Source organism: Egretta garzetta, unplaced genomic scaffold, assembly GCF_000687185.1.
Source record: "Egretta garzetta isolate BGI_Z169 unplaced genomic scaffold, ASM68718v1 scaffold457, whole genome shotgun sequence".
NCBI classification, from domain to species: Eukaryota; Metazoa; Chordata; class Aves; order Pelecaniformes; family Ardeidae; genus Egretta; species Egretta garzetta.
Window position 1 is genome coordinate 713,705 of NW_009260187.1, and position 13,185 is coordinate 726,889.

Sequence of the window (13,185 nt, forward strand, 5' to 3'; positions counted from 1 at the left end):
TGCTTGTGGTTAAAAATGTACTACTGTCTAGGGACACTATGTATCCATCTCAAATACAGCAGGGATTTACTTTTCTAAACTGAGATGTAAGAAGGACACAATTTTTTTTAATTGCTGTAACTCGTCAAAAATTTCTTACCATGTACTTGTGATCAACTAACCTGCTTAATGGAAAAAGGTGGGCCTGGTCCTCTCTAGCATCAGAGGGGTGAGCTTATAGGATGTCCCTATGAGGCATGGTAATTGAGGGAAGATTTGTGTTGGGATCTGTCTCCTGCTGACAATAGTTTCTCTCCTAATTTTGTGATGCCAAAAGAAAGGACTTCCTACCCATGCTGCAAGTGTTAAGAGGCAAATAAGTCTTTCATCTGAAAGTTTCTATGAGAGGTTGTCACACATGCTACAAATCAGAAGTTTGTTTGTGTTGCATAGAGGGTGGAGTTATAAGGGGGTTGCCCAAACTCCTGTCCCCTCTGTGAGAAGGGTTTCACTCAGATTCAGTATCTATGGTGGTTGCTGCTCAGCTCACCAGTTAACACAATCTTAGAGCGGTAAGTTTTAATGGAGGTAAAACATCTTGGAGAGACCATATGAAATCTATCATGGCAAACCACTGATAACTCCACATCTTATTAGCTTCAATTAAGTATTTCCATGGGGAACCGTGGAACTGTTTAAAGTCATGATGACACATACACACACTTTGTTCCATCCAAAGAAATAATCTGTTTTCCAGATTTCCAAATAGCCAAGCTATTTTGTTATTTTTTTTTCTTTTCCTCCTTTTAAAAGAAATAATTTATAAGAATTTATCTTGGGCTTGCTACAGATTTAAAAGGAGAAAAAAGGTTTCTTCTGTCCAACTTTTAAATTATATGCATGACCAAAGATAAATATGTTTTTTATTTATAGCTGTGGATAGATGCCAAACAAAGCCTTTCATATGATGCACTGCTGCTGTAGTAGAGAAGTACTTAAAACAGTTCCAGTCAAGTTAGGCCCCAAGACTTTTCATGCAACTTTATGCAAAATGGTTAAGACCTTTCTTTTTTGGTTGTTGGGGTTTTTTTCCTTTTCTTTTGAACGTCTTCAAAGGTTACAAGTGCAACATGCTTAGAGGATGCCAGGCTTCTTCCTGCTTTGAGCAGAGATGGTCTGAAAACCACATTGAAACATGGGAAACTGCTGCCAAAAACGTGTGGTTGGTAACAGTTGGGTGAAGGTTATGGATGGAGGCTGGCAAAGCAGAGGATTGGTGTGCTGTTATGAGACTGGGATGAATGGACTTTGACAACGCTGCTGAATAGGAATACTTGTGGAGCTAATACAAACAATTTGTAATTGTCAGAGCCGAAAAGTAAAAACATGATTATAAACTGTGCCTAGGATCAGCTTATGTCAGCTTTAAATGATTTAAAAGTCTAGTGTCTGGAGCTGCATCTCACTTGCCTGTGAAACTCCTTAAAGAAGACTTACATAACTGCATAAGCATGTCTCCCCCTTCTTGTGTACTTATTGTGAAAATAACCCTTTGTCTAGCTGACAGGAGACAGGCTTTCAGGACAGATGTGAAACAAAGCCTTCCAGATAAATCAGAAAATACAGAATTTTTCAACTGAAATAGAATGAGGCAATTGCCTGGTAGCAGTAACTGTTGTAGAAACTACTGGTTGTCCTTGTTCTATGCAAGGAGAGGCTCTGAATAGTTGGGTGCTAATGCACCTTGGTCACCTGGTGGCTTTGTGCTGTGCCAGGCTTGGAAACCATTTCTGTGTGGATGTGAAGAAAGTCTGTAAAGGATGCAAACTTCTCTGAGAGAAGGGAAGGAGCATAAGAAAGCGTCCTCTGTTACCTAGAGCCTACCATCATTACGCCTGACCCTAGCTCATTATCCCTTGAGATCCGCAGCAGACGATGACCTTTGATGACACTGCACAACAGAATGCAGAGGAGATGCCTTCCTTTAATTTTGGCTTCTGAATGCCAAACATGGTAGCTTCTTCCCCACACTGTGTCCAGCCTTCCTTTACTCAAAGACACGTACAAAAATTAAAATGCTACTAAATACTACTAAGCAACACTGTTCAGGTACTAGGTTACATTTCTAATTTTGCTAGAAGTGTCGCTGTCTTCCCATCACCTAGGAGTCTGGAGTAGGCTGGAAGCAACTAATTTACCGTGTAATAAGATAGGTTCCTGTTGACACAAGTCAAGGGCAAAACTATTAAGTCATTAGGGCTAATGTTGTAACATTCTGATACAAAGGCATGGCCTGGGCCTTTCAGATGTACATCTGACCTTTGAGGATTAAGTTTCTTTGCAGCTTATTTTTGGTACTCAAAATCCATCTTATTTTCCTTCTGCTTCACATGCACTGATCTTTGGCCCTGTGCTAGGTACAGCTTGCATAGCAGCTTCTGCAGTCCTGATTTGTCCCAGTTTTATCAGAGGAAGTAAGGATAGAAAAGACGTGACATTCTTAATCACACAGTACTAAGAGTACATCACACATTCCTTTGCTTAGCACTGCCCGTGTCACGGCTTGACCCAAGGGGTTGCTGGTGGGAGGGAGTTGAGGAAATAAAGGTGACTCTTAGGATTCTTCCACAAAGTAGCAGAAAGTGAGGATTGCTTAAACCAATTTATCTAGATGTCATTTAAATGTATATAATACAAATATGTCTTGCTATGGCCCTGTGATATTTTGGTAAAGAACTTTTCTCAGTTGTAATGGTTTTGCCAATAACCAGATTATTATTTCAACCATTGTATCCTTCAGCACAGCAGCAGGTCTGCACTTGTTTCACTTCCATTGGGTGGGCAAGGGAAGTGCAATGGGACTCCAAAACTTGTCATACTATATATTACTGTCTCTCAGGATTGGTTCACTTAATTTCAACTTCATAGATTTGTTTAGCTCTGAAATTTTTGGCTTAATGCTTTTGCTTTCAGTCACTCTCTGAAATAAAGAGCCAAGAAATGTTCTTGCTTGGACCTATGCTGGGTTGTGTCTCCATTTGTCATTCTAAAAGCTAACTGTTCTCCAGATGAAATCAGCTTTACCCACAGGTAAGCCTCGTGGCCTCCATATGTAACAAACCATTTTTCATTTTCAAGATGCACAAAGAAATCAAATCAAAGGACACCCCAAGCTGTTGTGTAAGTTCCATGTCTGAAACTTTTGACCAAAATGTTTTAGAGCCTACAGAGAGGCTAAAAAGATACATAAAGGCCTGAGTGACATTGTCAAAGTTGCTCGCAGTATGTCATTATTTAACAAGAAAGGCTCATTTTATATGATGCTTTTGTTAGTTATGTAAGAATGTATTCAATGATGTGGAGCATTCACCAAAAAAAATCTGAGAATGTTTTAAATTTAATTTGTAAGTTGTTTTGTAGCTCTATCTTACATATGCATTTAGCTTGTCCTTTTGAACTACTGGGAAGTGTTTTCTCTCTCAAGGAAGAATTAGGAGACCATTCTTTAAAAAGGACATTTGAGAAACCAGGCATCCAATGAGCTCATGGCAATAAGCCTTGGAATGCAATATTTCATTAATTTCTTGTCTATTTTATTTTTGCATTCAATGATTTTAAATGTGATGGTGATGAGGAAATGCAGTATTTCACTAATTTCTGTTGTATTTAATTTTATTTTCGCATTCAGCGACTTTAAATACAACAGTGATGGGGAAAGGGAAGTTGCAGAAAAAAGATTTTGCTCTTAAGACTGTACATGCCAAGGTAGGTCTGGAACGGATGCTCGTAGCTGAATTAATAAACTCTGACTGTAGAGGTTTCAAACATGAATTTTGACAGACCCTTCACTATGACAATACTAGTGGGAGTCACAATAATATCATCTGCTGCTGTACATCGCTAGTATGCGAGCACTGTTGTGCCAAAGGTTAATATGCCAGTTTTATTTCCTTCTCTCTACAGCTATAATTTAAACGAGTTGCACACATAAGTGATGTTATATGCATAGGGTTTTGCATTAAGTTTGCTATGTCAGATTTGTTTATAAAAATCATATTTTGAACCACTTGCCCAGGGGCTCCGTTCTGGGGAGCTGCAAGCTGATTTCTTTTAAAGAGGCAGTTTTCATTTTCCATGAACTTTCAATAGAGATTTTGGAGCTCTGAACAGGGAGCTCAGTTTTACAATTAGCACTTGCCCAGGTTTACAATTAGGTTTAATTACTTAGCAACAGAGAGTTTAATCTGGTTTTACATGTGTGCCACATGACCCTTTCCATACTTTACCGGGATTGGAAGGGCCCCCTGCCTCTCTTGGGGAAAATTGCTTCCCAATATTTTGGAGACTATTTACAATGGTTTTGTTCCTATGCTGCATTGTTAACATTGCCCATAAACCTAATAGTCACACAGTAGTTAATAAGGGGCAGAAAGTTTTATAGTCTTTCAACAGTTGTTAAAATCCTGCTACTATAATTTAGACCTAGCCACACAAAACCTATCAGTTGTGAAAAATAAGAAGCTCTATATTGGTGTATTCTTGGAAACCAATGGAAGAGAGGACCTCTCCTGAGCATCTAGCTGAACGTAATGAACTTGGGGATTACTTAAATTGCTTGGCTTGTAATATAAACACTCGAGGGCTTGCCAGCAGTGTACCTTCAGGATTTGTGGCTTTTCTAAAAAAAAAATCATTTGGGATTTTTTTTCAGAATCCATTGCAATTAGTGGCACTATGGCAAAGGGTGATTTATCAAATTGCCTTTCAGTTACAGGAAACAGAATCCATTAATGATGTTGCAAACATATTTTTAGTCAGGTTCAGCAAGAATAATTTTCTAGCTGTCTTTCTATGTTATGTAAACTTAAGAACATTCCCAAGGTACCAGCTGAATTGTCCTTTGTGCCGTTGCAGATATTTGTAATGGTGTTGACCTTCTCCCCCCAGAAGAGATGCTGATACTCCTGACCGCACCAGTGTAAATGAGGTACTTCTCAAAGTTAGTAAGATTTCTAGAATCAAACCTGAACTGAAATGGGCTCAGATGCAATTAGGGATTGACTACTAGTACCTACTGGGTACACACTTACTCCAGTTTCTTTACCACATCAACAGGGAGCAGGAAAGGCTGGAGCTGGGACAGAGTGGTCCCTGGAAGAGTGGCAGACAAGAACACCTCTGAAAAGGAACAGTTCACAAATTTCTTTAAAAGAGAGTTTTCCATTAATCAGCCTCTGCTAATAGCTAAACAGTTATATTAAAAAATAAAATAAAATTAGAACAGTCTTTAATTCAGAATATTTTTCTCAGAATGTACCTGTTCTACTAGTACATGGAAAACTAGCATAGAGATTATTACACAGTAGTGAAGGGGGAGTGAGGGGGAGGAATAAACAGAAGCATGTTTCAAAATTGGAATGCTATGGACACCGTGAGCTTGTAAGCACAAGCTTGTAAGCACAAAGCATGCTGTCTAAAAGGGCAGAGTTCTAACTACTTGGCTGCCATAACTGTACTTCAGTGCTTAAGTTGTTGTGATTTCCTTTAGATTTCCTCTTCCGCCTGTGTTGCCTGGGATTGCAATAATGTGTTCTGAGCTTTCTGTAACATTTCTGAAATGCATCGTTCCACAGGTTAACAGTGCATACTTTGCTACTTACATCTTAACATTGTTCTCCCCCACCATCCCTGAGAAGAGGGTTATGGGCTGTCTTGGATGAGCTTGGCACTACCAACACATTGGGGTTTGCATCCTCTGAAAACGGGGTGCAGTTTATGGGAGAGGAATCTGTGGGCTTGGTGTTGAATTTCATGGGACTTTTGAATGCAGGGAACAGATATTTAACAATGATAGAAGCGAAGGGTGTGTTGTGTCTGTGGTGGGTGGACGCTTCAATGAGAAGCGTCCATGAACAGGGATAGAGCTCCACACTTACTCCCCTGTGCGTTGTGCCGAAGCGTTACCCAAATACAGCACAATTACACTGCCACCATGCTATAATAGAAGTCTAAAAAGGAAATGGTACTATTCGCTCAGTAATTTCTGACCCATTGCATGATTACACTACTGGATTCATTCTGAAGCACATATATGGGAGTACCCTTGTAATTATCTGTCTAAAAATACAGCACTGCCATTTCTGGGTTGGTTTTTGAAGAGTGGCTGCATAAAACTTTATCAAGATGCTTAATACACTGTGCTGTGCTCTTCTTGGGCTGGATTGTTACTGGGAAAATGAACTCAGCATTGCAATGATTGCAGTGGCTTCCAGCTCTGGCACACTCAGTGCTCTGGATGTGATTCTGCACAACGCATCTGAAATTCCCACTGCTGGCAGGCTTGATGCTGATGGAGTGGGAAGGGGTAGGAAGTAGAAGCAAGTCCCTGTGCCTGCCCGTTCCCGCAGTCTGGCTTCCTTGCTCCTCGGGGCTCTGCACACCTGGTCTGCTGCCAAATATTTTCTGCTTAACCACAGGGGTAAACCAGAACGTCTTCCTTGTTGTCTTGAACAAGCTGTGGGGAGAGCAGAGGGACAAATCCTTCCCCGAGACGTCCCTGGACACCCTATAGCTATATACAACCCTTCAGTATAGGTTTGCCCCAAAGGTACAGTGCTGCTGACAGGCTGCTCCTGTCAAGAAGTCAAGCATTGGTCTGGAAAACAGACTTGTCTTCATGCGTAAGTTTGTTCTCCTAAACCTTGATCCCCAAACCACTGAAATCAACAGTGTTTGAAGTCCATTTCCACTGATTTCCATGGTCTGGAGATTAGATTTCACTGCCTTTTCAGCCCTGGGTCTCAACAATTCCTGAGAACCGTGCTCTGGCTCTTTTTTTTTCTCTACTGCGGGAAAAAAAGATGCTTTTTAACATGATGAGATCTAAATAACTGGGCACCATGGATGGAAACTACAGCTCTAGTGCTAGCCCCATTTCACAGACAAGGAAGCTGTATCTGAAATGGTACCTCCAAATCACAGCAAAGCTGAGAACAGAATCCAAGTTTCACTCTGCAGATACCCTAGTACAAGGAAATATTTCAGCCTTATTTTCATTTGCGAGTGTTTCCAAACGTCTTGCCTTATTCTTAGTCTCTTGCAAATGCAGCCATGAACTGGAAATGCTTCATGTTCATTTTCCTATTGAATTACTTTTCTTTCATTTTCTTTTCCTTGTTACTTCCAGTCATTAACAGTTTGTGATTATGTGTAAAAATATACTAATAGGTAATTGAGCCTTTTTATTTTCATGCTGATTGAGGTAGAATACTACAGAGAAAATGCACTGATATCTTCAAACTGAAATGGAGCATTTTTGTTCCAAAACTGAATTGACTTACAAGCCTCAACACTCATAACTTTGACTAAGAATTAGGCTCCTTAAAAAAGAGACTGAGACCCTTCTCAGATTTTCCATTAGTGAGGAAGTATCCTTAGTTCAGCAACCAGCCAGGGAAGGCAGTTGGAGAGCTACATTGTAGGTGACACTTTGGAATTGTAGTTTCTCAGTATTTATCAACCGCTGTATTTTCAGCTTGAAGGTACCAATGTTTTTGTGTCGCGTAATAAATCACAGAATGTTTACATGCAATTAGGTATGTGCCTACGGAGGAGAAGACACTGGGAAACAGGATTTTCCAGAGGCAGTAGCTAGTTCAGAGGCCCAGAGCCACTGCAGTAGCTGTTGTCAGGGAGGACTGAGTGGCAGTTCTAATTACCAGTGTCTGCACAGGTTTCTCATAGGAAGATACAAGCTGTCACGATCCCTTGCCAATCACATGAGAACTGACCTAGGGAGAACATCAACTGAAGGTGAGTGTACATGTCCAATAAATTCAGTCCCCGCTGCATTAGCTTATTTTTAGGATTGTCCTGAAAAGACATTCAGCCTGTATCATAAAACCTTCAACTGAGCAGAAAATATACAGAATGATGATGACTTTAAATTTGGGTTCATGCCCTCTGGGGCATGAATTCATAGTACTTCGGATATGATTTGATAATGTACTGAATGCTGAAGGAACGCAGGATCTCTAGATGAGTTCATAAAGACAGAGCATTTATGCAATGTCGGTTCTCTCCTAATCAAAGGAAGCAAAAGAAATGTTATTCTTAATTTTACTGCAAATGTTATTCTTAATTTGCAATGAAGCCGCGCTTTCTATATAAGATATTTCTCAGAAATAGGATGTTTAAAGTTAGCACATAAATTTATGCATGCAACTGATACGCTGTTTTCTGATTTTTCACCTTCTTCCATTGAATGTATTAGAGACTTGTTCTTGAACATAGTTTAGACAATACATGTGTCACAAGCAATGATGAATCAAAGAAAGAAAGCATCCAGAAAGGGAAGCTAACTAGACAGGTAGGCCCTCATCAGCATCACATTCTGTTCCATAGCTACAATAACAGTAATTGAGTCAGACACATGGATTTTAAGTGCCTCTTAAAGAGGAAAGTTAGGGAGAGACACTGTGGAAAGAAAATTATATACTGAAATGTGGCATCTCAGTTTTGCAGCTGCCAACCTTGTTCTGTCACTAGCCACAGCTGTTGCCTTTTCTTCTAAACTTAGCAGGGGATGGGTGAAACTACAGAGAAGCAGTGCAGGCACTTCGGCTGATAAGGAGGTGTGGGTCCAAGTCCCTCTGTGTAATCAGAGGAAACCTTTAATTAGTTTTAACTCTTGAGAGGGAGGTATTTTATTTGTGTGGACAGAAGATGACTCCCAGGGAGACATGTGCCTGCCTCATGTGGCTGGATGCGCTGGGGATGCTCCTCAGCAGCCCTTCTTGCACCAATTAGTTTTTTTCTAGTTCTGCTGTTCTGCCACTTGCATTTTGTCCATCTTGGGCAGCAAGCTTCCCCGGTGTCAGCTTTCCCAATGACTGAAGGAGAATATTTGTCAAAAAAAAAGGAGGAAATTAGCTTCTGGTTCTGCTGCTGATTGAATATGGTCTTTTAGCATGTGATCCTCAACCCCAAAGTCGAACCCGGTGAATTTAAAATCTGGAGTGATGAAAAGTACAGGCTTGTTATAGCAGAGCTTGATATCACTGGTACCAGTTTTCAGTAAGAGTCTTGCAATACTCTCACTGAATTTGGGGGGTGGGGTGGGTGGGTTGTTTCTAAGTGTCAGATTTGGACAGCATGTATAAATATTTACTTCCTTTTTATTTTTCCTGTCCTTGAGGTTGCAGAAGAAAATGTGAAGACATGACCCAACATTCAAAACAAAACGCAAAGACCAAAACAAATCATTCACCGTTTGTGGTTTTCTTTTTCAGTATTTTCTTTTAAATGCAGTCTTACACTTAAAGTAGGTTCTCTGCATTTTGATGTGCTGGCTTGGGATTTTTGAGTGCTTTGACTTTCCACGTGACAGTCATCTGCCAGTTACCCAGATGATTTGGGGAGGTGAACGAAATGCAGGTGTAGGTAATAGAAGACACATATCCCCCATAGTCACATACTCTGAAGTAATATGGGCCTTGGCATAAGGGCATGAAGGGTGTTTATGGTGCAAAGGACTGCTGATGTAGCATTGGAGGACTCTGTAACATCACCAAACCTGCTGTGGTTTTGACCTGTAAGAAATAGTCCTGGGGCAGAGTTAAAGTCTTGCAGCTTGGAGGGATGCAGTTGGCTCCTTCCAACACAGAAGCTGGAGTGATTTAACGTGAGGTGCGGGTAATCAGGAGGGAAGTGGGAACTTAGCTGACAATATAGATAGAGCCTGTACTTACCTTATGGGTGAACTTCACCCATATTCTCAGCACCAAGCAGGATAATGCTGGTTGATGCTGAACTGTTGTATGAGCCGCTGACTGTGAAGGAAAGAAGGTCCTAAGGAAACAGAGGCAACGTGGATGTTTGTGTCATATACTGAAAAATCAGCCTGGCCTGCATGCCAGATGATATCCTTCCATCTGGTGAAGCTGAAGATGCTGAGTGGAAGGATAGAGGGAAGGGGACCATACCCCAGTTTAGATCTAGGCACAATATGTAGTTGAATGAAATAAAATATTTCTTGAAAAATGATTGATGAAGACTAGAGCTCATAACTCCTGGGGTAATTTTGTCACTTTTATCTTCAGGGTGGAGATCACTACATGCCAGGCTGCATTCCTTCATAGCATCTGAATCATTCTTATTGTCTCCACAAGCTGAAAATGAGAAACAGACTGGCAGGAAAGTTAAAATTTTTCAAGGTGGAAAGAGCAGGGAATAGCCTGATTTATTTTTTTTTTTCTAGATTAAACGTTCCTGTTGCATTTTTGCAGACAATAATACACTGAATTTTATGATTCCTCTGTTTAAAACAAGACAAGAGTTTCCTATATTTTGAAGAGAAATAAGAGCACCTGAAAAAGGGGCTTACTCCAGTGCTGTCTATATCCAGCATGGCTTTCTGTGCCTTGCACGGGGAAGAAATATTTCCAAGGCACCAGTGGTTGCCATATCCTGTATGCAAAAAGATTCCATAAATGTCTGAAAACAGATGGAATGCAACTTTGGAGGAATAAATGGATTTTTAATTTTCTGAACATTTTGGATTCCATCTGGCTGAAGTAACTCAGTGACCTAGTAGAATACTTTTACCTTTCTTGTATAATAGATAGAAACACAGCTTGCATTACTGTTGACTGACATATTCCCCATTAATACATGGATTTTACTTGCTCTTACATTTGCTTACTTTTAACTCTTTTGACTGCATGACGAGGGATACCTGATGCACTTCTTCCCACATGTCAGAGCTAAATGTTGGCCCTCCCTCAATTCATGATTTGGCCTTGCGGCTAGTAAGGAGGAACTTCAAACTGCCTGCCTCAGCTCCACTGGTGGTAGTGGGAGCCTAAAGAGATAACATACCTTAGACTTATCTCCTTTTTATTTTTGCTGCAAGTGTTGGCAGATGTTGAAGAGAAAAAAAATACTCTTAATTTTCTGTCTTGTTTAAAGGCAAAGAATAAGAAGGAGTAGAGGCTTTGTGTACAGGTACCACTACGGTGGATTATTTCTGTTTATTGCTCTTTTTGTTACTGCCATTCAGAATGTTGTTAAACAAATAAAGAGTAAATACATGTGTGTTTTTAAACAGGAAATGAGCATTTCTCTATGAATAGCAAATACAGGCAACTTGCACTCACAAGAAAGAAGTCATAAAGTATCCTGCTCTATATAAAAACATGGAAGACCTAGGTTTATAGGAAGTACACCATTTCTGTGCATGCCTCAGTGAAAGCTAAAAACCAGAACTGTTCACCCTCCTTGAGAGAGAAGGTAGGTCTTTTGAATCACTACTTTTAAGCCTGTACTTACTAGCTGCACTTTTTATGAAGCTGATTGTTTATGGTTGCCATTCAGAAAGTTCTACTGAGTTTGTAAGTTCGTGAGTTCAATAACAAGTTAATACATTCATAAGCAATATTTAATAGGATATTGACAACATGTTTGGTATTAGTTTTCATGCTTTTTGGCACTTTGGAACATTTCTCAGGGTTCTTGCTATGAGTGTGGATGAAACATGCCAAAGAATGGGGAATAACAGCCCCCCTTTTTTTTTAAGGGACAGTAGCAAGACTGTACTCCACTTCTGGAAGCACGTATATTTGTGTTTCATTAAAAGTCATTGCATTTTAGAACCACAAGTTTCAGTCTAGCACAAAGCCTGAAATCATTGAAAGATTTCTCTTTTGCCTGACACGTTAATGCTGTCTAAAAAGTCTGTTTGCTCAATCCTTAATAGGACAAAATATAGCATTTCCACTACAAATAACATTTATATAAATCTCTGGTCACTGTAACCCCATAATTCAAACTAGGCTTGTTTCTTCTCCCTGAAATTTGTGATTACGAACTTATGATGGCTGGCAGGAACGCACAGTGATGCTGCCAGCAAAGCTCTGGGCGCAGTACGGTTGCATTTTGAGCGTCTTTTGCTGGGATCGTGTAATACGCTTGCCTTGTATGGCATCAAGACAATTGAATTCTCTTTCGCATTATACACTTCCGTAATTGCATTACTGCCGCTGAAGCCTTTTTGCCCCCATAAATGATTAAAAGTCTTATTACACAAATTTGGACTTGGGAGACATATTTAAACCTCCTTGTAGAGAATGTAGGTGGCTGAAGACTCACCAGCTACAAGCATGGAGGATTTGCTTTTTTGTGATTTTTTGAGAGTTTAGAGTTTTGTAAAAGAGAAGTCTGTATCCTACTAATAGTGCTCATCATATGTTCTCTCATTTGTATAATTGAGAAAATTGCCAATATAATGAAAACAGCTCCATCTAAATAAGTTCTCTATCCACAGTTAATAAAACAGTATCTACCCTCAGAGACCTGGAATTTCTCTGCATACGCTTTTAGTTAAACAAAACATTTTGTGTACCTACAGTAAATGTGATATTTATTTTTTCATTATTCATGAAACAACTTTAATGTCACTGCTGATTTTCCTGGTAGGATGTTCAGCTCCAGCATAGTGGAGCTCATGCTGAGTTGTAGCTGAAGATGTCATTCACAATAAACATGAGCTGCTGTGACAATACGACGGCAGAAGGTGAAGAATCTCTTTTCCTGTGCAAGGGCGTGCATGTGTCTCTCTCTCTGTGTGAGAGGGAGAGAAAGAGAGAGATTTGATTGTGTTTACAAGATTCATTCGTGGCACAGCAGGCAGTAGTCACATTGTAATATTCACCTTAACACAGATAATTTGATTTTCAACCTGGTTATCATGCATTTAGACATAACGATACATGAAAATATATGCTTTAACAGTGCATTTTAAACAAGGTTGCACACTTTAAGTCGGAATATATTAGAGGTGAGCGTTGATTTTCGCAATTGCAGAAATCCTGGAAAGCACCATTCAGCGTATGTTACAAAATTACTAAGAGGAAAGCAAATTCTAATGGGTAAGTCTCAGGCACTGCTACCATTTCTGGGCTGAACTCAACAGGATGGGCTTCCCCAGATTTGACATCTCTAAAGGTATACAAGTGTTTCTTATTTGAGAGCCTCAGGCACTGATGGAATTTCTTTTCTGAGTCCCAGGTTGTCTCCTGACTGGAAAATGATGAGTCAAAAAGTCCCATGGCCTTTCTGCCCTTTACACTGAAAGGAAAATGAACTGGTCATAGGATGAATGTTGTCTTGGGTCACCATCAAGATCCTGACCTGCCTGCCTGATGTGAC